At 40.7% G+C, this 25,697-nt stretch overlaps 1 long non-coding RNA gene across 1 annotated transcript in view; it reads right to left on the reverse strand.

Annotated features, from left to right (window-relative positions):
• Positions 1 to 1,360: 1,360 nt before the first annotated feature.
• Positions 1,361 to 25,697, reverse strand: part of LOC111530918 — a 30,027-nt gene continuing 5,690 nt past the window's right edge. The window contains exons 2-4 of the long non-coding RNA XR_002728053.2: positions 24,108 to 24,226; positions 19,522 to 19,666; positions 1,361 to 1,464 (exon numbers count right to left, since the gene is read on the reverse strand). This is a non-coding gene — a long non-coding RNA (uncharacterized LOC111530918). The remainder of the gene's footprint in view (positions 1,465 to 19,521; positions 19,667 to 24,107; positions 24,227 to 25,697) is intronic.

Consider the following 25,697-nt stretch of genomic DNA (forward strand, 5'->3'; position numbering starts at 1 on the left):
GTGTGTGATGCACACATACACACATGCACACACAACAGCATGTACACATATGACACCACACACACATGCACACAAGCACAGCAACACATACACATATGATACCACACACATGCACACAAGCACAGCAACATGTAACATGTGACACCACACACACAGTGTGCATGATGCACATGCACACGCACACAAACACAACATGTAACATGGCACCACACATGCACACACACAGCAGCACGTACACATGTGACACCACACACGCACGCACAGTGTGCACAGTGCACACACACCCCCCACACACTCACATCACAACTAAAAGACTGAGGCATTGTCCGGAGGAAGACTTGCAAAGCCACTGCACCCGCAATGATATTGACTGTAAATCTCAGTCCATGCATTCTGTATGCAATAACTATCGCTAGCCTTTTTACTGAAAATGCTATTTCTTTGTATTTCTGAGCTGAAATTTCACTAAGATTGGGGTGAACCTAACTTTAATTATTCTTGGGATGTATGCCTCAGTTTAGGAGACTTGCACGGGGCCAATAGGTTATGTACCTAGTATTTATATAATGCTTACCAGGTGTCAGGCACTGCTTCAAATGCTTTGTAAATATTAACTCATTTAATCTGCAGAATAAATTCAGAGGGATGTGTGATTTTATAAATGAGGAAGCTTAAGGACAGAGATGTGAAGTAACTTGCCCAAGGCGAGACAGCATTAGGAAGACAAGTGGCACCTGAACTTCTTGCCTGGCTCCAAAGCTCATTCTCTCAGTCAGACCTCCTGAGGCCACCATCTCTCTGCTCGCTTGGCCTTCTAGTTACAACACCCACCAGGCTGGGACCCAGAAATACTTTGTGAAAGTGGCTGTCAACCCGGTTTTCCTAAACACACCTGATATTCCTGTCTGATGCTTCTTTACTTCAGGCCAGGAAGCAAAGAACTGGTTCCAACTGTCTCCAAATGCTTAACCCTCCCCTCCGCACACAGAGGAGAGGTCTCGGTCTGTCATGGTGCTGGCATGCACTGGGGCCCTTTTCCTATCCCACCCGTTTCCAAGATGCCCTTTCCAAGACTTACCTGGTTTACAAACACTGTTCTTTTTTGTCTGAAAACTTCCAAGTTCTCCTGAAGGCCTAGGCTTTGGGAAAGACCAATTCTTGATATGCAGCTACTTCTGTGTGAAGAGGGAGAAGAGAAGGAGGAAGCGGCAGGGAGAGGAAAACCTCGTGTGTGTGCACATTCCAAAGCACCCACAGCCACAAACAGCAGATCTGATGTTTTATGATACCTTTTTACTAAATTACTGTGTTTCTTTCCTTCGTTCTCCTGGCCCAAGTCCTAGGTGCTTACCACCAGCTGATGAGGTGGGCTTATTGGATGCTGCCGAGATTTGAAACAAGAGTCTTCCAAACCAAAGTTTCGACTGTGAAGTCATTTCTTGCTTAAAGGGCCAGTGGAATCTCCTTAAAAAGGAATGGAACATCTTAGCACTCTCTATCTTTTGGCAGAGATGCAGGCTTCAAAATAAAAGTTTTCCTGTAAACAGGTCCTTACTAAGTGTTAGGGTGAGTGAGTGTGTGCTCTTGAAATATGCTATGGTGGAATGAAAGCTTCAGTCACCTGCAGACATTTCCCCGATGGAGATAAGCTTCTTCCAGTCCAGGCCTGGAGTTTCCCTTACTCCATTGGAAAGGAACCCGGATTGGTGATGATGACAAGCTGGCAGTGTGGCTTTCATGCATCAGGGCCAGTGATGGAAATAGCCTGTTACCCAAGGCTCGCAGAATGCTATAAACTTGGGGACGGAGGGGCCACCATGCCGAGGGAAAAGCACAAAGCAGCCTGGAGACAAGAAACAGACTCACCAATCAAACGCTGTGCCTTTTCCCCCCGGTCCCAGGATGGCTGCCCTCATGATTCTGGTGGAATCCCTGTCATCCAGCGCCACTGCGCTGGCTGGCAACGCCGGTGCTCTCCATTAGCTAGAAGGACAAAGAAAGATTTTAATTTAGTGTCAGAGTAATGAAAATGCCTTCTTCCATGGAAACTGTAACACTGGCAGGGTTTTAAGTTAATGGAATCAGATATTTAAAAAGGATTTGCAGAAAAGAATTAGGAAGAATGCTTCAAAAACCTTTTAAATGCTGCTTAGTAGATGCTCAATGTTTACCTAAATCAAAGATGTGGTTTGCCCATATATTTATTTTAATAATTTAAAATATGTCTACATGTACTAATTATCTATATTTATCTATCTGAATTTTTTCCTCAATGACCAAGACGCAATGAGTGGCATACGCTGCATGTGTACTGTTTTAAAGACATAATGTATATTTAGGAAAAGAGGTTTCACATTGCTGCCACTTTGTGGATCGCTCTGCTTGGCTATCTTTTTATATTTATAGGCCTTATTTCCCATTAAGACTGGAGCACTTTCCAAAATATTTTCTTTTTTTATACATCTATAATAAGACCAAATAACAGTAATGGCAAATTCACTGTGCTCTTGAAGCATGCGTTGGAACTCTCTCTTTGCACAGGTAAATGAGCTGCCAAACAGATCACCTGCGCAGAAAGACCTTTGCTCATTTTGTGGATCTGAGTTGCTGCCAACTTTTCCGTGTGCTCATGTTCTGAAGGAGAAGCAAGATGGCCCTGTTAAAATGTCCTACTTGGCATTTGTCAAGGACGTTCTGCTCAGGAGAGAGACTGAGGCTTCCTGTGCGAAAACCCTGCAGGCTGGGGAAGTGCAGCTCGAGCTGACCCCTTGTTCAGGGAGCTGATGAAGACACATGCCATGGAAATGAGAAAGCTACTCCTTAAGCATCAGTAACAGAGGGTGTCATGTGGATAACACAGGGGCTGAAAAATAATAAGATTATTTGGGTGTCCCCACCCAAATCTCATCTTGAATTCCCACACGTTGTAGGAGGAACCTGGTGGGAGGTGATGGAATCATGGAGGCAGGCCTTTCCTATGCTGTTCTCATGATCATGAGTGGGTCTCACGAGATCTGATGGTTTTAAAAACAGGGGTTTCCCTGCACATGCTCTCTTCTCTTGTTGGCCACCGTGTGAGACATGCCTTTCACATTCTGCCATGATTGTGAGGCCTCTCCAGCCACACGGAACTGGGTCCATTAAACCTCTCTTTTGTAAATTGCCCGGTCTCAGGTATGTCTTTATCAGCAGCATGAAAACACTAATACAGGTGGGTTCAGACAAAGAACTGTTGGCTCCACATGGTGGCGATTCCTATGCCTCCCACCTGAGCTGAGGGTCTGTGGCTGCAGGCCCAGCTCAGGAAAAGAGCTGCTGGAAACTGTGGAATGAAATGAAATAGTCCCATCTACACAGTTTTTCTGGTCATCTGTTGAAAAAGACTTCAATGCTTACAAAATAACTGTTATTGGTAGTAATAGTCCAGGCCCATGACATTCTTTAATATTCAGGAGTATCAGAAATTTAAAGATTAGACTTAGTTATAAATAGAATATTTATTTAGGAACTTAGAGACATCTGGGCATTTCGTGTAATGAAAGTAGCAAAACCCTCCCTCTTTGCACGGCTCTAGTACAAATCATGACTGCGGTTGGAGAGGCTCTCATACACTGTGCGTGCAGATGGTGCCTGAGAGCCGGGGGACGGCGGTGTCTTGCCTGGGCTTTCTCCTTTCCATCCGGCAGGTGCCAGCTTCTAACCAGCATCGGCTGCCATGTCCACTGTCATCTGTTTAGCTAATGGACAGGGAGCACCTACTGTGGGCCAAGCCCCCAACAGGCACCAGAGATTGGGTGGAGACAGACAAAACCAAGCCCAGACAAATTCAATTAGTTGTTTTATGGAGGAAAGAAACAAGGACCATGCATGAGAACAGCTTGTTCTTGACGTCTTCAACCAGACACTGAGGTCAGCTCTCGTCAGCAGCTGGGTCTCCTTGAGGTTGACTGGAAGGGAAGGTTGTCTACATTTCACGTTTTAATTAATTTGTAAAAGTTACTTAGATGAATTATTTCATTGACTATTTCTCATCCTGTGCCAGTAGAGAAATTGTGAAGCCCAACAGCATATATATTTTAAAATGAAGTTATAAAAAAGCATAAATACGAAAACAAAAGCCAAACAACTAACCATTATTGATTGTGTCATACTAAAACACTGTTTTAATTTTGTGGTATGTTTTGGGGAGTTTTTCCAATTTATACTCTGAAATAATGTTATGTTCAGAGCATACACCAAAAATAGGGACCTGTTTCTTTATCCATTTAAGATTCTCTCCTTTGTTTCTATCTATTGCTCAGTCACTGAACCTCTTGTCCCTTTGACCAACTGTATTTATTTTAAAGGTCTAATGAAATATTTCAAAGCAGTTATGAATAATCAGATGACAGATGAGTACAAGCCACTAGCAGAGGACATGAAATGGGATGAAGTGGCAGTGTCCCTGTTAGTCCGAGGGGCTGCATGGTGGTATCTGATATGTGGTGGGTTTGCCTCCCTCCTGCTCCAGGCCCTGCTGCAGTGTGGTCTCAGCTCAGCATCACTGCTGCCCTCTGAGCCTGGCTGGTCCTCAGTTAGGAACAGCAAGATCTGGCTGTCGGCAGAGTCTTTCCTCTTTCTGAAAATCCAGGGGTTACACAGACTCAGACACCACAGTTTCTGCCTCGGATTCAGGCAAATTGGTTTGGCAGAAAAAAACGTACAAAATGTAAATTTACATTCTTTCTTCATAGTATTTTCTCTTAGTTTCAGATAGGAATAGAAGCCATTTGTCATTTATTGATTTAGAGGGTTTTTTTGTTTTCCGTATGTTTTCAAGACAGAAAATAACTTGTGGTTTCAGCCTAAGACTAGTCCTGTTAAAGAGTTTATGCTCATGACTTAGAGGCAGAGGGAAGGGAAGAAGATTGTGTCAAGGAAGGAGAAAGGAGGAGGAAATCTTCCCATAGATGAAAGTGAAGACAAGTCAGTGATCCTGCGAGTGGGAGACAAGAAATTTCTTGAGGGCAGGGATTATGCCTAATTCATTTTCCCCCAAAATAGCTAAAGAAATAACCAAACAGAGTAAGTGTTCACTGAATATTTATTAATGCAAACATTTATGAAATGAAGAAGGAAAGAAACAGGATATAGATGAACCTACATTCATTAAAAAGTGTGTGATCCTGTAATGAGGCAGGTCCTAATAAAAACTGTGTAACAAAGGAAAGTATTCCACCACCAAAGTAAAATCTGCAATTAGAAGCTAGGAAGAGAAACCGGGCCAATGCTTAGCTGCCTTCTTGCGCTTATCTTCCACAGTGTACATGGTTTGGGGGTCTTGGACAGGTCCCTGGGAACTACAGTAATCTGGCGCCAGCTCTCACACGTGCAATTTGCAAGGGGGTCTGTGCTTGCGCTGCTTTTTAATTTCAAGCTCATCTTTTTCAAAAATATGTACTATTATTTATCTGGCTCTGTGTCTCTCCACTTTTGTCAGAGCGTTTGCAGCGTTTACGTCTTAACGTGTTTGAAGAGTTTTTATCCATGTATTGGACACAGTGGCTGATGCACCACCCTTCATTTGATGCAGCCAAGGTTAACCACGTCACAGGGTACCAGGCGTTTAAAAAGATGTAAGGAATTTCAATCAGGACATTGCTTTAATACAAATCATATACGTAGTGATGCTGAGGGATCAGAAGTTTGGGAAGAACGTGATTTCTCTCCGGAAAAGTCACCTCCACAGGCCTGAGACCTGCAGCACAGCGCGGAGACAGGGTCCAGGCTCTCAGTGTCACTTCCGTTCCTCACCTCCTCAGCCCTTAGAGAGCTGCGCCTGTGCTGTGTCTGAGCAAGTGGGGAGGGGCTCTTTGGAAGGATTGGGAAACTTCGTTTAAACAATCCTGTAATTAAATCATAACTCACTGCATGCCTACCGCATGCCTACTGCATGCCTGGCGGTACAGATGCATTCTCCATCCAGTACCCGAGACACCCTCTCTGTGGGCACCTCACTTGTTCCCCAGCAGTGGGGCTGACCACCGGAGCAGCTGGCCCCCGGCAGGGTCAGGACTGAAGAGATGTCTAAAGTTAAATGCTGGAAGGTCCAATTTGCTAAAATCACTGAAAGAACTTAACACAGATGTCTACCAGATTGCAACAGTGTTGGTTACCACAATACAGTGACTTATTTAAGATAAAGTAGAACCGGGCATGGTGGCTCACGCCTGTAATCCCAGCACTTTGGGAGACCGAGGCAGGTGGATCACATGAGGTCAGGAGTTCTAGACCAGCCCGCCCAACATGGTGAAACCCTGTCTCTACTAAAAATACAAAAATTACCCAGGCATGGAGGAATGCCCCTGTAGTCTCAGCTACTGGGGAGGCTAAGGCAGAAGAATTGCTTCAAAATGGGAGGTGGAGGTCGCAGGGAGCCCAGATTGAACCAATATGCTCCAGCCTGGGCAACAGAGCGAGATTCTGTCTCAAAAATGAAAAAAAAAAAAAAAAAAAGATAAAATCATACCTCAATATCTTTGAGACTTTAGTGATAATGAGACTGAACATTTCTTTACAAGTTTATTTATTTATTTATTTACCTATTTATTTACCTATTGCTTTAAGATTTCAGAGACTGGCATCGTCGCCCAGGCTAGAATGCAGTGGCGCGATCACAGGTCACTGTAGCCTCAACCTCCTCAAGCTACCCACCCACCTCAGCCTCCCAAAGTGCTGGGATTACAGGCGTGAGCCACTGTGCCCGGCCTACTTACTCTGAAAATATTTTTTGCTTACATTCATTTCCTCTTTAAAAACTCAAGTTTCTAAGGAAGTTAACGATTCTGCATTTTCACAAGTGCTCCAGGTAATTCTGATGCCATTCTGAGTTCCAAATTAAGATTTTCTGGATTATAGTAAAATGAAACATCTGTTCAGAACATAAGAAATGCTTCTCTGAACTAGACGTTGTTATTTCCTTATTGCACATAGGAAAACTGAAGCTCAGTATTAAACCAAGTTGTCAGATGCACAGTTAATCAGTGACAAGGCTATGCTTTATACCAGGTCTGTCTGACTCAGGAGCTGGTATTGCTCCCAAAATACACTAAATATTTTCTAAAATAAAGCCAGTATTTGCATCCACTAAATAGAATATAAAGCCAAGCTTTATATTTTTAAAAGTCTGGATTTTAAAATAGATTATTTCATAAGCCAACTGGTTAAAAAGTTCCGATGTAACTGTATGAAAATTCTAACATATCCTGTCATCTCATGATTTGATGATATCTGGTTTATTGGAGGAAAAGAGAAAATCCATAATTGGCTGTTGAGAAACTTGAGATGGGATTTGTAGTCATTAAAGCTGAGGATCAGGAGGGCTTATGCCCACAGCCGCTGGGCCCCAGCGGCTGGACATGTTCACCCGTGATACGGGATGGGTTCACTTCTTTGTTAACAAACCCGTCACCCGAAAGCTGCTGTCTCGCCTCCACTGTAAGAGAGGGTCGGCAAAGGTACAGCTGTCGGAGAGTGTCACAAACTGGTGCACAGATGCCAGGGGTCCAAGACACAGAGCCACATTTCACTCTGGTGTGATCTGCCCAGTGAGGAGTTAAACGTCTGTTCCCTACCGAGAAACAGGAGGCTCTTTCTCACTTTGTAAATGTCGACATGACCTGAGTGGACAGCATTATTCTCACTCTCCTGTCCAGAGCTCGCAGAGAGTTTGGCCATCCTCCAGGAGAGTTAAGTGACCTGGCATTAAAATGACCTTTTATGGGTTCAAGGCAAAGTCAATCAATCCTGAGATGCCATTCTAACCTCTCATCCTTCTGGTAGTTTTCCTTTCACTTTGAATTCCATGTAACTGACAGAGTTACAGCACAGGAGGTGGAGACCCAGCCGTCAGTGGGAGCCATTTGCTGCTGAGTGCCAGGGTCTTTGGCCAGCAGCCCTTCCTTGCCTGGTGCCCGGCTGCGGCTGGCAACATCTGTGACTGACCCTAGGGATCCTTGCCTGGTGCCCGGCTACAGCCGGCAGCCTCTGTGAGTGACCCTGAGGATGAAGCACCCAACGGTGATGAAGGAAGGTCTGTTAACGAGCAGAATGTGGAGAGACCAGCAGGAAGAGAAGCAGAGGTGGCGGCAACAACGCTTTCCAAACTTTCTTGCCTCGTGGTCTCATTTTTCTCGCCGCCCTTTATCCCAGGAGAGTGTTCTCCACTATTTACAACTAAACTCGGGGCTCTTGTCCTTGCTTAGGTTTGACCAACATCTTGGAGGATTCAGGCTTTCGCCCATTTCATTCAGGAGAAGCCCAAGATTTCACTAAAAGTGGGGTTTTACAAACTTCCAATGACAGAGCCTAAATCATCATCAGTGCTGATGGCTTGGATCCTCTCATGGGGCATCTGATCCATGTTTACCGGGTGCCCACTATGTCCTCTCCACCAGGCATGCAACTCTGCAGAGAAGAAAAACCCGGCTCATGCTCTCAGGGAGTGTGGGAAAGCCATGGAAAAGTTCTCCTGAAAAGTAAACACGCACAGCATTAGGAGATGACTGTTAATAAATAAAACGCGTGAACTGCTTTTCATGTGTGCATTGACTGCTGTCACCAAGGTTGGTCCTCTGCAGTGCAGTCCCAGCCTGTTTTGACCCCATTCCTATAAACACCGCAGGAAGGCACTACTTAGCTTGGTATTTGTGCCACTTAAACATGTTCCCGTTAAGCACATATTTGTGGTAATTGGGCATAATCCACTTAGTCTAGGTTTCTCATGAAAAATGTGTGGAAGAATTCTGTGCCTCAAGCGTTGATGGGTCAGGCACAGTGAATCAGAACTGTGTCCAATGCACCCACCCTGCTTAATACCCACCTATGACATGTCCATCTCAATGGTGTCCAATGCACCACCCTGCTTAATACCCACCTATGACATGTCCATCTCAATGGTGTCCAATGCACCCACCCTGTTTAATACCCACCTATGACATGTCCATCTCAATGGTGTCCAATGCATCCACCCTGGTTAATACCCACCTATGCTGTGCCCATCTCAATGACACATACATGTGTCAGAAAGTAGCTGTAATAGCATGTCTCTGGTATTTACGGTTTGGGCTGTTTTGCCTGCTATTTCTCTTACCAGAAATTACAGAACGTCCTTGGCGATGGCTCCTGCACATTTTCCAAGTGTGGTGTTGAAGGAGCAGCTTTTTAATCAGTTTCATGACAGAGAATCTTTTCTTTTCTGCAGTTTTCACTGAGGAGGGTAGCTCTGTGCTGTTCTGGTTTTCCATCTATCTTGGTCTTTATCCCTTTTTGAGTTGTCTTTGCAGGTTTGTTATATATTTGTGGTTACAGAAGTGCAATTTAAACCCCACTGGATGAGAAGACACACTTTATATTTGGAGTTGAAGCTCTGGGCAGATCCCACTGTGCGTAACAGGGATGCCCTGACACTTCCTATGGCTGCCATGGGTGACTCCCTGCCCTCCACTGGATAACATCATTCTGGGCTCATGGTTCCCATCCGTGGTCAACAGACCCTGTGCCTTACACATGGCTCCTCTGTGAGCCACTGAAGAGGGTGGAGGAAGGGACAGCAAGGAGAGAGGGAAGCAGAGTACTGGATCTGTTTTTATACATTGGGCTTCCATTTGTGTTTGAAGTAAGGATTCTATTAAACACACACACACAATTATAAAATCACAGCATCAGGATAACCCAGGATATCTCATTAACCTGCGAATAAAGAGACAGGGTTATGCTAACAATAAAAGACCAGATTGTACGGGAGTTTAATATATCTTGGCCCTCTGCAAGATGACCCTCTCCCACGGGCTTTGAAAGCGTTTGAGCCAACTAGCTATGGAGCCGTAACTCCTATCCGCATGGCACAGTCCCCCAGATTTCAGAGCAGAAGGCTGACTGGCTGGACATCAGAGTGGAGACCTCCCTTGCCTCCCTCATCTCTCTGGGTCAGGCACCATCAGAGGAAACCAAGGCTGTGCAGCTGTGCCTGGATGGCCTCTCAAATGTTGATGCCATTGGAGAAGCAGAAGCACACATTTTACAGCGTTTGGAGAGCAGGGACTACAGAGCCCCTGTATTGAGCTTAGAACCAATTTGATATTTATCAAAAGACTTCCCTTAGGGGTTGAAGCACATTTTAAAACCCTGGAGCTGGAGTGGAGACTGCACCTCTGGGGTGACAGCAGAGGCCGTCTAAGCTGTATATCCAGATGCACAGTTTTAACACCTGCAAGAACACAATCTCCATCAGAGCTGCCCAGGCCTGGGTCCCATTGCACTTGCGCTTCCAGGAGAGCCATGCAGGAGCCAGCTGGGGCTGGCCAAGGGGAGACGGGCAGGAGACAGACAGCGCTCTCCACCGACAATGCTCCACCCCTGACCACCTAGACCCCTCGACTGGCAGTTATCACTCCTGCTTTTATTTTCTTTGGGATACGTTCTTTCCCAGGAGGTTCCTAGATTCTTTTTCAAGCAAGATCCTAGCAGGTGCCTCCCATCAATCTTTCAGATACCTTTGGATGTGTATGACCCCAGCTGGGGCTCGAGTTAAGACGGCCACTACCCTGCACGTCCTAGCACCAGAGACTTATGTCAGAGCTCCTTGAAGATTCCTAGCGCCAGAGTGCTCCTACACTAAAGGTATTCCCTGGTTTCTAACAGAAGCAAATGCAAATCCTCTCCAAAGAAGAGCATTTCTTCGGCCATTTTGTATGTCTGTGTAGCAAGGCGAACCACAAAGAAGCTCACAATTAAAAGTTACCAGAAAAACCCAAAAAAAGTGGCACCAGAAATGACAGTCACAGAAACCAAATCAAAAATGAGCCCAAGGAAAGAGACAATTAAAAATAACCAGACATAATTAGAATAGATAACTTTTAGAAATAAAAAAAAAAAATCAGTGAATTAAGAACTCAATAGTTGTTAAAGTGAACGATGAGAGAAGTAAAATAGAAGATTTCTCTGAAGAAATTACGCAGAGATACCCAGAAATATAATGAGATGGTAAATATAAAAGAGGTTAAGAGATGTAAAAAGTCGATTGAAAAACTCTAGCTTCAGTTTAAGCTGAGCCACAGATGAAAGAGTGAAGGGAATGGTGTGAAAGCCATACTATGGAAGAACTAATAGTAAGAAAATAAAAAAGAAATCCACACTTACGCATTTTCTAATAAAACTTCAGAACAGCAAAAACAAAGCGAAGATCTTAAATGCAGCTACAGAGACATGAGAAACATCTGTAATGAAATAATTCAACTGCCATAAGATTTGTGAACAGAAACAATGAGAATTAAGAGACAGAAGAATAACCTTTTCCAAGCACTGTAAGAAAAGAATTACCAGCTGAGGTTGGTGTACCTAGCAAAATTAGGTTCAAGAATTACAGCAATATAAAGACATTTTAGATAACAAAAAACTAAGTCACCTATAGGGAGAACATTATTATTAAGTATAGTGCTAGAGGATGATTTTGAAGGATTTCAGTAAGAAGAAAATAATCCTAGAATGAAGATCTGACATTTAAAAAAACATTAAGAGAAAAGAGAGTGATAATTGTGTGACTAAATGTAAACAACCATAATGATATAAACAATAATTAAATAATAATATATCTTGGGATTAAAAAAGATATGCGACTAAAATACAAGGAAACAATTGCAAATAAATTGGAAGAATGGTTAGTGAAATTAAAATTTCCCAATGCCAAAGTCTAGTCTTCCCCTTGAAAAGCTTTCAGTGATAGATTTTTTTTTCTTGTATTTTCTTTGGTGGTTTTGGTGTCAGGATAGTTCTGAGCTTATAAAAAAAGTTGAAAAGTTTTCCCCTCTTTTATTTTCTGGAAGAGGTTGTATAAAATTGCTGTTAGCTCTTCTTTAAATGTCTGTTGGAATCCTCCAGTGAAATCATGTGGGCCTGAAAATCTCTTTTTGGGAGATTTTTAGTTAGGCTTCAATGTCTTTAATGTTTATAAAACTCTTCCAATTATCTATTTCATCTTGGTTGAGATGTTTTGGTTTGTGATTTTCAAGGAAGTGATTTATTTCTTCTGAGTGGTCAGATTTATGAACATAAATTGGTTGTTGCAGTCCTTTATTTTATTTAGATCACAGTAGGATCTGTAGTGATATCACTTATTTTACTCCTGATATTTCTGGTTTGTATCTTCTTTCTTTTGTCAGTCTTGCTAGTGTCTGTTAACTTCGTTGATTTTTTTGAAAAAACAGTTTTAGATTTTAATTTTTTCTATTAAATTTCTGTTTCAGTTTCACAGATTTTGCTCCCTATTATTTCCTTCTATCTACTTGATTTTAGTTTATTTTGTTGTACTTTTCTACTTTTTTGAGGCATTCACTTAGATAATTAATTCGAAACCTTTGCTGTTTTGTAGTATAAGCGATTCATGTTATGATTTCCCTCTCAGCACTGCTTTAGCTGTGTTGCACATATTTTGAAATGCTGTATTTTCCTTTTCATTCTATTCTATGTATTTTTTAAACCTTTGGAGACTTTTTCCTGACAAATGGCTCATTTAAAAGTCTGTAGTTTAATTTCCTTATGTTTAGAGATTTTCCTGTTGATTTTTAGTTATTCATTTCTAGTTTGTTTTCATTATGTCAGATAATAGACTATAGGACTGTAATTTTTAAATGTATTGAGGTTTGTTTTATGACTCAGGATGTGGTCTATCTTAGTGAATGCTCCGTGAACACCTGTAAACATGCATATCCTGCTGTTGTCGTATGGGATGTATTGCTTATGTCAATTAGATACTGTTAATTGATTGTGATTATTCAGATCCCATGTATCCTGGCTGGTTTTCTGCTTATTTATCAGTTGCTGAGAGAGAGGTATTAAAATCTACAACCATAATGTTTGATTTGTCTATTTCTCCTTTCAGTTGTTGATTCATGCCTTTTAAGGTGCTATTGTTTGGTGCATATACATTTAGAATTATTATAATTTCCTGGTAGATTTATCTTTTTATCATTTTTGTAGTGCTCCTCTTTGTCTCTAGTAATTTTCTTTGCTCTGAAGTCTACTTTATTAGATATTAATAGAGTCTCTTCTGATTTTTAGATTAATGCTGCATGGTCTATCTTTGTTCATACTTCTACTTTCAAATTGGCCATATAATTGAATTTAAGGTGAGTTGCTAATAAAGGGCATGTAGGTGAGTGGCATTTTCTTTATCCACTCTGCCAATCTGTGTATTTTGATTGATGTATTTAGGCCGTTTACATTTTATATAATTATTGATATGTTAGGGCTTATCTCTGTTTCCAGGAACAACAAATATCTTTCTACTTTTCTTTCATCTGAGTGTGTCTTTATTTGGAGTTGAAAGTTCTTTTCATTCAGCGGTTAAATGGTATGGGGAAAACAAGAAAAAAACTATTGGGCTGCTTCTTTCTGGCTTTCATCATTTCAGATGATAAATCCTTTACATTTTAACTGCTGTTCACCTATACGTAATGGGTTCCTTTCTGGTCAATTTCAAGATGCTTTTTCTTTGTGTTCATTACCTACAGGTGTGTGTTGCGCTGTGGGATTCGGCTCAAATCGTCCTTCCCCCGTTAGTTGTGCACACATTAACTCAGTTAATCTGTGCAATGAGAAAAGCACGTCTAGATAAGACTAACGTTTTTAAAACCACGAAGGCATGGAAAGTCAGTGATCCACAGATTAGAACAACATTCCATTGTAAAGCATCTCTAAGGGAAAGCATCCAAGACAAAAAGATAACAGCCCGAGAAAATGTTTGTAATAATGATGTTTATCGCTTGTACATCTACCTGGGTTTGGTTCTGCCATTGGTTGGGGGTCTGGAAATGGTGCCTCTGGGTATCCTTGTATGGGTAGGGGTAAATCGGATGCCCTGCTGCTGTGCTCATGTTTTCCTCTTTTTAGTCCTTAGGTACCAAACCATTCCACCTTTATCCAGCCACCATTCAGAGTTCTCCTTTGGTTGTTTCTTGCATTATTTTCAGAGTTTCTGGTTGTAGTTATTGGTATCAGCAGGAAGATACAGGTCTATATAAGCTTGAGCCGGTCAAAAGTTCTGCTGAAGCTACAGTCTCACAGAATGTCAAGGTTTATTTTAGCAAAACAAAAAATAGTGTATAAATCCTAATCAAGTGTACTGAAGGGAAAGAAGAAGAAGAATCAAGAGTAAGAATAATATCGAAGGTTTATGTAGAACTGATGTTGTGCTGGGCATACGCACTTATGTGCATGCATATGTGCTCCCTGACTGTAGGAATCTAGGTTCCATTTTGCTGACTATTCCTAAATTAATACATCGGGACCTAACCTCTTTCTTGAACTTCAGGCTTGTATCAGCTTTTGCCTCATGAAAGTCTCTATTTTGCTACATAAACAGTTCAGACTCAACGTGTCCAAACCACTTTCCATCTTCCCTGCACACCAGTTCCTCCTGCAGATCCCTCACATTTGTTAGTGATGACTTCTCCCTTCCAGCTACTCCGGTCAGAGGTCCTGGAGTCGTCTTCTGATGCTTCTCCTTATCTCATCACTCTGATCCAATCATCACAAAGTCCCGTTGATGCTACTGTCAGAACATATCAAGCATCTAACCTCTCCTTTGCATTTTTCCAACTAGCCATCTTCTTAGGCCATTGTTCCTCTCATTTGATGATGGTAGCAGCCTCCTAATGTTATCCTGCTGCACCCATTTCTCTCTTCTGCCCTTTTCAACACATCAGCCAGAAGGATCTTTTTAAGTCTGAGTCAGAAGCAGTCCCTCTCCTGACTGTGTCTCCTACGACTTCCCACTCCAGCAGGGTGAAATCTCTTGCAGGGTTTTCAAGACCTCATGTAATACACCCCACAACCTCTCCTCTATCTAATGCTGCGTGTGTCCTCTCTGCCCATCTCAGAGAGCTCTCCATTCTTCCCCACTGCTACGTGCCAGGAGGCTGAACCTCATGACCTTTAGGTGCAGGCTCCTTGCTTTCTGTTTTCTGCTGGGTTTAGAACTGGAAACACCAGGAGGACCTCGGGATGTGGGAGAAGGGTGAAGCTGGGGAAGTCTTTCTTTCTCCCTTCTCCTTGGCCAGGTATTGGCAAAGGCTGCTCTTCTGTGTGTTCACAGATCCTGTCCAGTGGGCACCCTACAGCCCAGGTTCTTGTGGGGCTCCATGGTCATATTGCTTCAGGCCAACGGTTTGGAATGGTTTGCTTAACTGATCACACCTCCACACTTCTCTTTTGAATGTGCCATCTGCTTCCTGCTAGGGCACTTATTTTTTGCTATGCATCTCCCTATTGTTGTCTTCATGGCCTGGCCAGGTGGTCCTCCTTCCTATCACTTTAACAACAAGCATGAATTTGAAGTTGTCATCATTTCTACGTGGAATGTGCTTCCAGACATCCATGTGCATCACTCTCCAGGCTTTCTAAACAGAAGGATTGAGTGTTGTGGATAGTGACTAACTGGGGGCAGTGGTGCATACAGTAAAGGAATTTACAAAGGCAGTTTACCTTTACCTACAAGGCAAAGAAAGGAGGATTTATTAAAGAAAGTATGAAAATATGTTGCAAGGACCCAATGGGTAGATCAGCAGGAAAGATGCTGAGTTCCAGGAGACAAAAGCTTGCTGAGTATTTTATAGGATGGTGCTTGTGCTGGAGAGGGATCTGTGCAGTACTGGTAACACTAAGATTGCAGTGAGCTCACTTGCATTTTTCTATCAGCTGAGGTGTCTGCTGGTAAGTCAGGCATAGGGAGATTGTGTGTTAGATGGACTATTTGTGCAGGAGGGCTGTGTGTCCTGCACCATGAAGAAAGGCAGATTTATAATTTATCTGCTTTGTCTTTTTGCTTTCCCTGCTTCCCCTACCCTGGCTCCTTTTCCTAATCAGGACCCCACATCAGATAACACCCTCACTCCCAAGTCTGGTCATTTTGTTTAAAGTTAGAATATATCCACTTCCCACTGCAATGTCCTGGATTCCCTTTATCTTGCCTTACTTCACATAGAAAAGCATAATTTATAACTTAACAAAAGTGAGTAGCTAAACAAGAAAGCAGATCATACATGACACCATAAACTGTAAACAATAAAAGCTGAATTGGTAAAGATCTTCTAGCTGGAAAGCCCCATACTGAGATGGTGTTAAATGCATCATTTCTGTAAATGTTCATGGTATTTTTATGAGGTGGACACTATTATTTTGTCTTATAAATCAGTAAACAGGCTTTGAGAAAGGAATTAAATTGCCCAAGATCCAACAGCCAGTAACGTCAGGGCAGGGATTAGAAAAATTTAACAATTATAAAATTTCATGAAACATGAAAATAAGGAATACATTCCTTCAAAGCAGCTATGAGCTGTATGTATTAGAGCAAAGGAGCAGTGAAAGTTATTGCGTATTTCTTGGTACTTAGTCCACGGATTGCTTTCACAGTGTTACTATTCCTGTAAGTCACCGAACCTGACAGTTGTGAGCGTTGTTACTGCCCTAATTCCTGCAGCCTCAGCTGTGAAACACTTTCAATATTTTTCTTTTGTTTGTTGAGACAGTTATTAAAAAAAAAAAAAAAAAAAGAACTACAACAGCTAATTCTTTCTGTTTATCTAAATGCTTGTCAAAATGCCTAAGCAGTGATTTGCCGGGTTTGGGAGTTATGCGTGCGTATACATTTTAAATAAACTGTGGCAACAGGCCTTAGCTTTTGTGGTTCCAGCAGGCGTGAGTGAGTGTGTGTGCTTTCTCTCTCTGCGTCTGCTGCTTGACATCTTTAATTTATTATTCCTGTTATATAACTTTGTTTTGGTGTTTGAACTTCCATTCCCATGACTTTATGTTGAAAAACAGTTTTAAATCTAGGATTTGCATTTCACCACAGTGATAGAGCCTGGTTATTTTTTGTTATTTGCAATATGGCATATAATATGGCAATAATCTATGTCTAGTCACCAGTCAGGGATAACAAAAGACTTATGGCATATTAAAACAAAATAGATGTTCCTCTGATGAGGGAGGTTATTGCTGGCCTAAGCAAAAATGGCCAGAGTGAATTTCACAGGCTGTGCAGCCCTGGAGGCCGTGGCTCTGGTCTCTCGGCCCTGCTCACACCCAGACCCCTGCACCCTTCTGTGAAGAGCCCCTGTGATTTCGATCCTGCAGTGTGAAGTTGCCATGACTGAGTTAGCATCTGTTTCAAGTCTCCTGGGTGACAGAACAACATATTTGGGTCAAACTCTGAGGCACCGATGCAGCTGATGTTGAATAAATGTGACAGATTTACCGAGTTAGTGACTTTTTATGAAGGAAGAAACCTAATGCACGTGTGCGTCTTGAGACATGTGGGCCTTCTGTCCTGTGTGCAGCTGTGTGTGCTCCCCCACTGGCCCGGCCTGCGCGCTTTTCTGCCCCGGCACTTGGCAGCTGCCCAGTCCAGCTCAAGCCTGGATTTTCCATGGCTGCCTCTGAATGGTCTCCAGGCTGCTTCCTCACCTCCTGCTGAGCTCCAAGTGCCATTGCTATGAGGGGACAGGAGCAGGGCAGGAGATTGTCTTGACTCTTGACTCTGACTGTGCGGTGTGCAGGGTTATCACCGTTACACATCCCACTTTCTTCATCTTTACAGTGGGGAGAGCAATTTTCTTCCCCATCCTGAAGCAGGGGTGTGGTGGAATATCAAAGAAAGTGCTTTAGATTTTAAAAATAGAGAAAAAGCCAACAGTTCTTGGGTGGACATATCAGACCTGTCTCCGACAGGACAGATGGCAGCACAGCCAGACCTGCTCTGTGTCCCCAGAGCAGCCCTGGGCAGAGCAAGGTGGGGAGCCGCCCCTCACCAGTCCAGCTGTTCTCACACACTCCCTCTGCAATGTCGGATGGTTCACAACAGGATTTATTGTTTTCTTTAATTTCGCCTTGTGGAAACTCTTGTATCCCTTACTCTCTTGTGCTGTTATTGAAGGTTTAATGGGTTCGTTTTGACTCCTCACACAGACTATGCTTGATAGTTCTTGCAAGCTCAACACGATGCCTGGAACAGGTAAGTGTGTGAGTGAAAAACAGTTTGGGCTGCTTTTTAATTAGAACTATTAAAAAAGAATTTTGGTTGTTTTTTAATTGGAGCAATGAAACATCAAACGATTACCTGCTCAAACCAGAAAATTCTTAGTTTTCCAACTCAGTTTATAATTTGCTTCCTTATATCTTTGGGTTTAATTTGCTGTTCTTTTCCCAGTTTCTGGGGGCAGAAGCTCTGAACCTTTATTCCAAAACTTTCTTCCTATTAAATATATGCAACTAAAGCTATACAGTTTTCTCTAAGCACTGCTCTAGCTCGTCCCTCATGTTTTGATATGACACTTCTTATCATTTTTCAATACAAAACATTCTCAATGTCCATCGTGCTCCTTCTATGCTTAACAACGTGGAAGTGTTTGTGCGATTATTTCAGTTACCTTTCTGTTGTGTTACAGTGTGATTGTGTTGTGCAGGAAGCCAGAGTTTGTATGATTTTACTTATCTTTTTTTTTTTTAGTTTGTTGAGATGCGTTTTATGGTCGAGTCTGTTTTGGTAAATGTTCTTTGTTCCCTTGATAAAGAGTTTACACTGCAGTTGTTGGGTGCCGTGTTCTGGAAAATTTAGTTGTGTCCCTCAAAGGCTATTTTTATACTTTGTTTTTTTTTTTTTTTTTGATTTATTCTCTCAGCTTCAGAAACAGGTGTTAAAATCCTCAACTATGCTTTTGAATATTTATCTTCCTCTGCTTAATTAGGTCTTTTTTTTTTTCCTATACATGTTTAGCAATGTTATTAGGCACGCGCACACAATTATGAGCTTTGTATCTTCCTGTTTTTATGAAATGCAGTTTTTATCTTTAGGAATATTTTTGCCTTAATTAAAATCAACTGTCTCGTAGTGCTATAGCTACCTCAGCTGCCTCTTAAACACGGTGTGTCCATGACTCCCACTCTATAGACATTGATCTTCAGCCTGTCTGTATTATTTCATCTAAAATGTGCCTCCTGCAAATTTCATATTGTTGGATTCTTGGTTTTTCATACAGACCATCTTTGTCTTCTAATTAGAGTGTTCAGTTTTATACATTTAATTACTAAAATAATTGTGTTTAAGTAAGCCTGCCATCCTACTAAATGATTCTATTTGTCTTGTCTGTTTTTATTTTTGTTCCATTTTTCTTAATTTCTTTCAGATAAGTCGTCTTTTCATGCATTGATTTTTCTTTTTCATTATATTTTAGTACATTATTTTATTATTCTGTTAGCAACTACCCTAAGCATCTTTGAGTAGCTAATGTTTAAAGTAGTAATTTTAATATTTCTCTGAAAATACAAGAAGCTTCCAATAGTTAACTCCATTTTTGCACTAATATAAAATTTTACTTATGCACACCTTATAAAACTTACACTAAATCGTAATAGTTGTTGTTTTAAACAGTTCTTGTTATTTTTACAGTTTCTGGAGTGCTTCATTCCTTCCTGATGATCTCTGCTTACCTGTAGGATCTTCTGGACTTTTCTTTCCGCTCAAGAAACTTCTTTTACTGTTTATTTCTGATGTCATTCTGTGGCAGGAAATTGGTCAGCTCTTCTCTGACTTGAAATGTCTTTATTTCATCTTATGTTTAATAAGGTATGATGGCTGTAAAATAAGTTGCACGTATTGATGAACACTAATACAGTGACATATTGATTTCCCATGAAAATGTGTGTTTCTGTAGCCTAAAGGCTTCCTCATGTTCCTTGGTGTCCATTTCTCCCTCCGCTCCTGTCTGAGGCAACTGGCAGTTTGATTTCTGCCACTGTAAAGTAATTTTCATTTTCCAGAATTTCATGTAAATGGAGTCTTACAGTGCATGTTCTTTCTTACTTTGAATCTGGCTGCTTTAATTTCACCTAACAACTTTGGGTGCATCATCCACTCACTGCGTCCCCCAGTAGCTTGTTGCTTTTTAATGGCTGAGTCATTGCCCGTTGCGTAAGCACAGCACAATTTATCTACCCATTCACCTGCTAATGGACATTTCTATTATTTTCAAGTTTTGGTTATTAAAAATAAAAAGTGATATGAGCATTTGTATCCAAAATTTGGGTCTCAAATGTATTAACTGTAGGATTAGAATATCTGAGCCATAAGGTAGGTGAATGTTTAATGTTTTATAAATTGACCACACTGTTTTCCAAAACGGTTTACATTCCCAGCTGGAGTGTATAAGATTTGAAATTGCTCTCCATCCTCACCAGCATTTGCTGTGGTCATACTTTTAAATATTAGCTATTCTCACAGGTGTGCAATGGTATTGCCCTTATAGTTTTAACCTCCTTTTCCCTAAAAACTAATACTGTTAAGCATCTTTTCCATTGCTTATTTGCCATTTGTGCATCTTTTCTTGTTCTTGTTGTTGTTGTTGAAATATCCATTAAAATATTTGTCCAACTCAGTCCACAAATGTACGGAGTTGTTTTCTTACCATTGCATTGTAAATTATTTGTATATTCAGAACAAAAGCTCTTTCTCAGATATTTATTTTGCAATACTTCCTTTCAATCTATTATAATAATTTTAATGATGTCTTTTGAAGAATAAAATATTATAATTTTCATTTTTTAAAATTTATAATGTATAATTTCTTGTGTCCTTTTTAGGAAAACTTTGCCAAACAGAAGATCACTAATCCTTTGTCCTATTTTTATTCCATAAATGCTACTAATTATTATTGGCATTTATAGAAAATTTCTCCAAACAGCAGCAACGTATATCTTTAAACTGAAATATTTTACCAAGATAGCTGATATTCTGTGCCACAGACTAAACCTTAAACATGATAAAAGAGTAGAAAACAAGCAAAGTATGTTCTGAGACCATAATGAAATTAACTGAAAATAAACAAAAACATATCTGGAAAATCCGTGAATATATGACAAATAAACAACACACTTCTAAATCAACGATGGGTCAAAACTGAAGTCTTACACTAAACTAAAAATAGTTTGAATCAAATAAAAATTAAAATACTATATATCAAAATTATCAGGATATAGCTAAGCAGTGCTTTGAGGGAAATGTAGAGTACTAAGTGCTTGTAATAGAAAATAGGAAACTCCTAAAATCAGTAATATTACAAGCACCTCTATGCCCAAAAGGAAATAACTTACATGAAAATTAAAAATGTTTCTACCTGCAATAATGAACATTTGGAATTTGAATTTTATAAAATGTCATTTGCACAACATGGCTTGGCCTGGAGGACATGATTCTATGTGAAATACTCAGACACAGAAAGAAAACAATTGAATGATCTCACTTATATGTGAGATTTAAAAAAAAAAACAAACCCTCAAATACACAGAGACAGAGTGTGTAACAGTGTTTCCATGGGTGGGGATTACAAGAGGACAAGGCGGGATGTAGGTCAAGGGAATCAAAATATCATAGAAGGTATGCGGGCCAACAGTTCCGGAGACTGGATGCACAACATGAGGGCCGAACGTAATAAAATTGCGCCATATTAAGGATTTTTGTTAAATAAGTAGATTTTAGCTGTCTTTGTCACACACAAAAAAATGTGAGATAATAGATACGTTAATCTTTTTCACCACTGTAACCATTTTACTATCTATATTTTGTAGCATCATGTTGTAAACCTAAAATATACACAATACTATTTAAAACGCATTAAATTGCACTAAAACAAATGAAGCATTAGGTATAAATATAACAAAATAGGTGCAGCGTTTGTATGCTGAAAACTACAAAACACTGATGAAAGAAAGAAAAAACATCTAAGTGAGTGAAGAAATATGCAGTTTCATGGATTTGAGACTCAATATTTCAAAGATGTCCATTCTCCCATTTTCCCTGAATTGAGCAATGGAATCTCAATAAAATTCCAGCAAGTCTACTTTGTAAATAACAACAAGCTGAATCAAAATTAACATAGAAAGGCAAAGAAACTATAATAATCACAAAAATTCTGCAAGAAAAACAAAACAAAATTCTGGAAAACAAACAAAACAACAAAGGTAAAGTACTCATATAACTTGATTTTAAGACTCTATAACGCGACAGTAAACAATACAATGTGGTACTGGCATTGGGACAGTCAATCAATGGAACAAAAGTAAGAGCAGAGAAATTGACTCAGACATATATTGACAAGTGACTTTTGGCTAAGGTACAAGTCAAGTTAGGAAAGAAAGAGAATCTTTTCAGTTAATTGTGTTGGAACAATTAGTATGCAAATGTCCCAAATACAACCAATATATACCTTTTCCATATACAAACATTAATTCGTAGTGGATTATAGATTTGAATGTAAAATGCAAAACCATACAACTTCTAAAAAAACATAACAGAAAAGCTGCATGACTTTGGTTTTGGTAGTGAGTTTTAAGATACAATACCAAAAGCACGCTCAATGAAAGAAGAATGTTTAAAATTTGACTTTAACAAAATTTAAAGTGTTTGCTTTGCAAAAGACCCTGTAAATATGGTAAAACAGCAAGCCACAGATTTGGAGCTATTACTTGCAAATTTCATATTTGATAAAGTACTTATATCCAGAATTCTTTTTCTCTCTATCATCCTCAAGTACTGCTAAAATTAAAGCTTAAAATAAAATTGATGACACCAAATGCTGATAGGTATGTGAAGCCACAAGAATTCCCATTGCTGGTGGGAATGCAAAAGTAGTATTCTACTTGGATGTCCATACACCTTGGATGGCAGATTGCCTATTTCTTATAAAGATACACATACACTCATCTCACGGCTCACGAAGTCCTGTCCCAGATGTTCATCTAAGTGAATGGAAAACTGCGTTCACACAAAAAACAATTTGCAGATGTCTGTAACAGTTTTATTCATAACACCTCAAACTGGAAACAACCAAGTTGTCCTTCAACACATGAGTGGAGAAACAGACTGTGGTGTGTTCACACAATGTAAAACTACTTAACAGTGAAAGGAGTGAGCAATCGACTCACATGACCTAGATGAGTCTTAACTGCATTTTGGTAAGTGAAAAAGGCAGCCCCCAAAGTCTGCATATTATATGTTGCACTTATATCACATCCTGGAGAAAGCAAAAGTGTGGAACAGAAAAGGGTGCAGGGCTTCTAAGAGTTTGGGGATGGGTTGATGAGTGATAGAACTTTTCTGTGTGGTAGTGGGTGGAAGATTTTTGACTGCATTTCTGAGTTGTGCAAAGACATAGAAAAGCCAAAAAGTCAAATTTATCGTATGCAAATTTTAAAAAAAGCTCAACTAGGATTTGAGGGAATCTCAAACTAGAAGAACGACTGTGACAAATGAATCTAACTGATTACAAACTCAGAAATTTTGCAGAATCAGAGAAGAGAAGTGTGAATCTGGTGGGGAACTCAGCCAGGCAGGCTGGGGGCTGTCAGGCCAGCCACTTGGTGGTGCCAGAGGACCTCCAATAGAACCTTGCACATGATTTTACATAATTTACCTAGACAGCAAAGAAGGCTCAGCCACGGCACTCAATCAATACCAGTGACGACACTGCCACTTACTGAACACGACGTTGGAGCATGTCTATGGGTCAACAGCACGACACCAATAACACTGAAAAATGGAAAATGCACAGGAGCCCGACCCTCTACACACAGAGTCTGGGCCCCTTTTTGAATTTCATATGACTACACTGTATAATGAGTTTTGACTGTGTCCTGGTCATTGTTTAACTTTTCTCAGAATTTACTTGGAATTTTACTGATCGGAGATTTATGGACTGTATAGCTGGGAAAGCAAATATATAAATAAGCATAATTATGCTGGCTCCCAATGTAAAGAATGGATTCATTGTTCTAGTTTTGCTGGCGTTGTCACTGAAGAGCTCTGAAAGAAGCCTTCTCCCTGCTCAGAACCTTGAGGCATCCAGCGGTACCACAGAGTTAAAGCCATCCAAAGCATCTGGCATGGCTTCCCTGGTGAAGACATCACACTTGTCTCATGAGTCCACACTCCCTGGCAGCCCTATAAACTCTCACCCTGTGAAACTATCACAGGTTCGCCATTATGCAAAGTATTTACCCCCAGATTTTCAACTTTATCTTACTTCAGGCAGACACAGAAAAGGTACTTCCACAGGTTCATGCAGTGTACTCAGGATCATGGTCAATCGGCACAGGCTGCTTTTTATCCATGGCTCCAAAGCAGCATCCACTAGACTAAGACCTGGAAATGTTGTCTTTTAAGGAAAGATGAAAAGAAATAACACGCCCTAGAGTCACGTGGAAGGAACACCATACTTTGCTTTTGGCCACTAGTCCACAGTTAACCTGAGAGTTATGTCACCCAGGTACAACAACACCTGGGCCCCGTCCCATCAGAAAACTTTACAGCAAAGATGGTCAGGAACGTACCAGAGCAGAGACGTTCTGGAGAACTCAAGTTACACAAATGAAGACAACTTATTTCAGAAGAAGGAGAAAATTGTGAGAAGTGAAGTTTCTGTCAATACCCATTGTAAGTGAGCCAGATGACTGGCTCTAGAGTGTCATCCTCAAATCTGGGGGCTTTCCTTCCCTGTTTTCCTGGGCATTTTCTTAGCATGTTGCCTATGTACGGTTCTGCACTGTTAACAGGCACCTGCTGCCTCTCAGCAATGGTGTCTATAATGTTCCTCCCCTACTATGCCTTGTTCATCCCTAGTGGCTTCTTGTCATGAGTCTAATTTCTGGTTTGATATTCTCACAATGGGGCTCATTCTGATAATCAGAATCATTCCTAGGCTTGGTCTCACTATCTCTGTGCGACAGCCAGACTCTTGGTATCAGTGTCTTGTGGCATATACGTTGGTTTTCTGGGTAATTTTACTCAAACATGAAGTGACATTTTGCATGCAACTCTAATATTTGTTTCAAGGCATTCCTATAAATCAGTTTATCAAGATAAACAGTTTGTTTACCTGTGCAAACTTCTCTCTATCAGGACAGCATGTTGCTAATCTAAGCAAAATGTTCATTTACCAAACAGCAATGTTCTTGTGAAGGCTCACTTCAAAACTCTTGTCTTCTGTCCGCAAACCTTACATGATCACATCACAGACTTTACCCAATCTCAATCAATTTTCATCTTAAAAGAATCACTTAAACCTACCATTTATTCTAGCAAACTCTGGTTCCTGTGTAGTTGATAATTCACACTTAATCCTGACAAAAACGTTAATTCAGGAAATTCTTCTAGCACAGACTGGAGTTTCCTTATCTTCCTCCCTCCCACTATGATCCGGGCTCTTCCGGGATCCCATCTCTGTTGAGGAGGAGTCACTGGGGTTCTGGGAGCCCTGGAGAGACTTGAGACTTTAAAAGCTGAAGATTCTTAAGAAGCTACAATATATATTATTTGTTGTTTTATTTTATTGATTGGTTCTTGTAGCATACATATGTATGAAAAACTAGTACTTACCTTTTTTGTCTAAGAAGTCTTTACAAAAAAGAATTATGTGCTGGTTGTGTTTGTGTGTGTGTGTGTACGCTGGTGTATGTGTGTAACGGGGGAGGTGCTGCTTGTGTTTGTGTGTGTGTGTACGCTGGTGTATGTGTGTAACGGGGGAGGTGCTGGTTGTATTATTTGAGAATAAAGAATACAAGGCTTTGAAAAATCACTTTGCCCAAGGCTACATAGTAAGTTTTTTGGGTTTTGT

Source organism: Piliocolobus tephrosceles, chromosome 5 (assembly GCF_002776525.5).
Source record: "Piliocolobus tephrosceles isolate RC106 chromosome 5, ASM277652v3, whole genome shotgun sequence".
NCBI lineage: Eukaryota > Metazoa > Chordata > Mammalia > Primates > Cercopithecidae > Piliocolobus > Piliocolobus tephrosceles.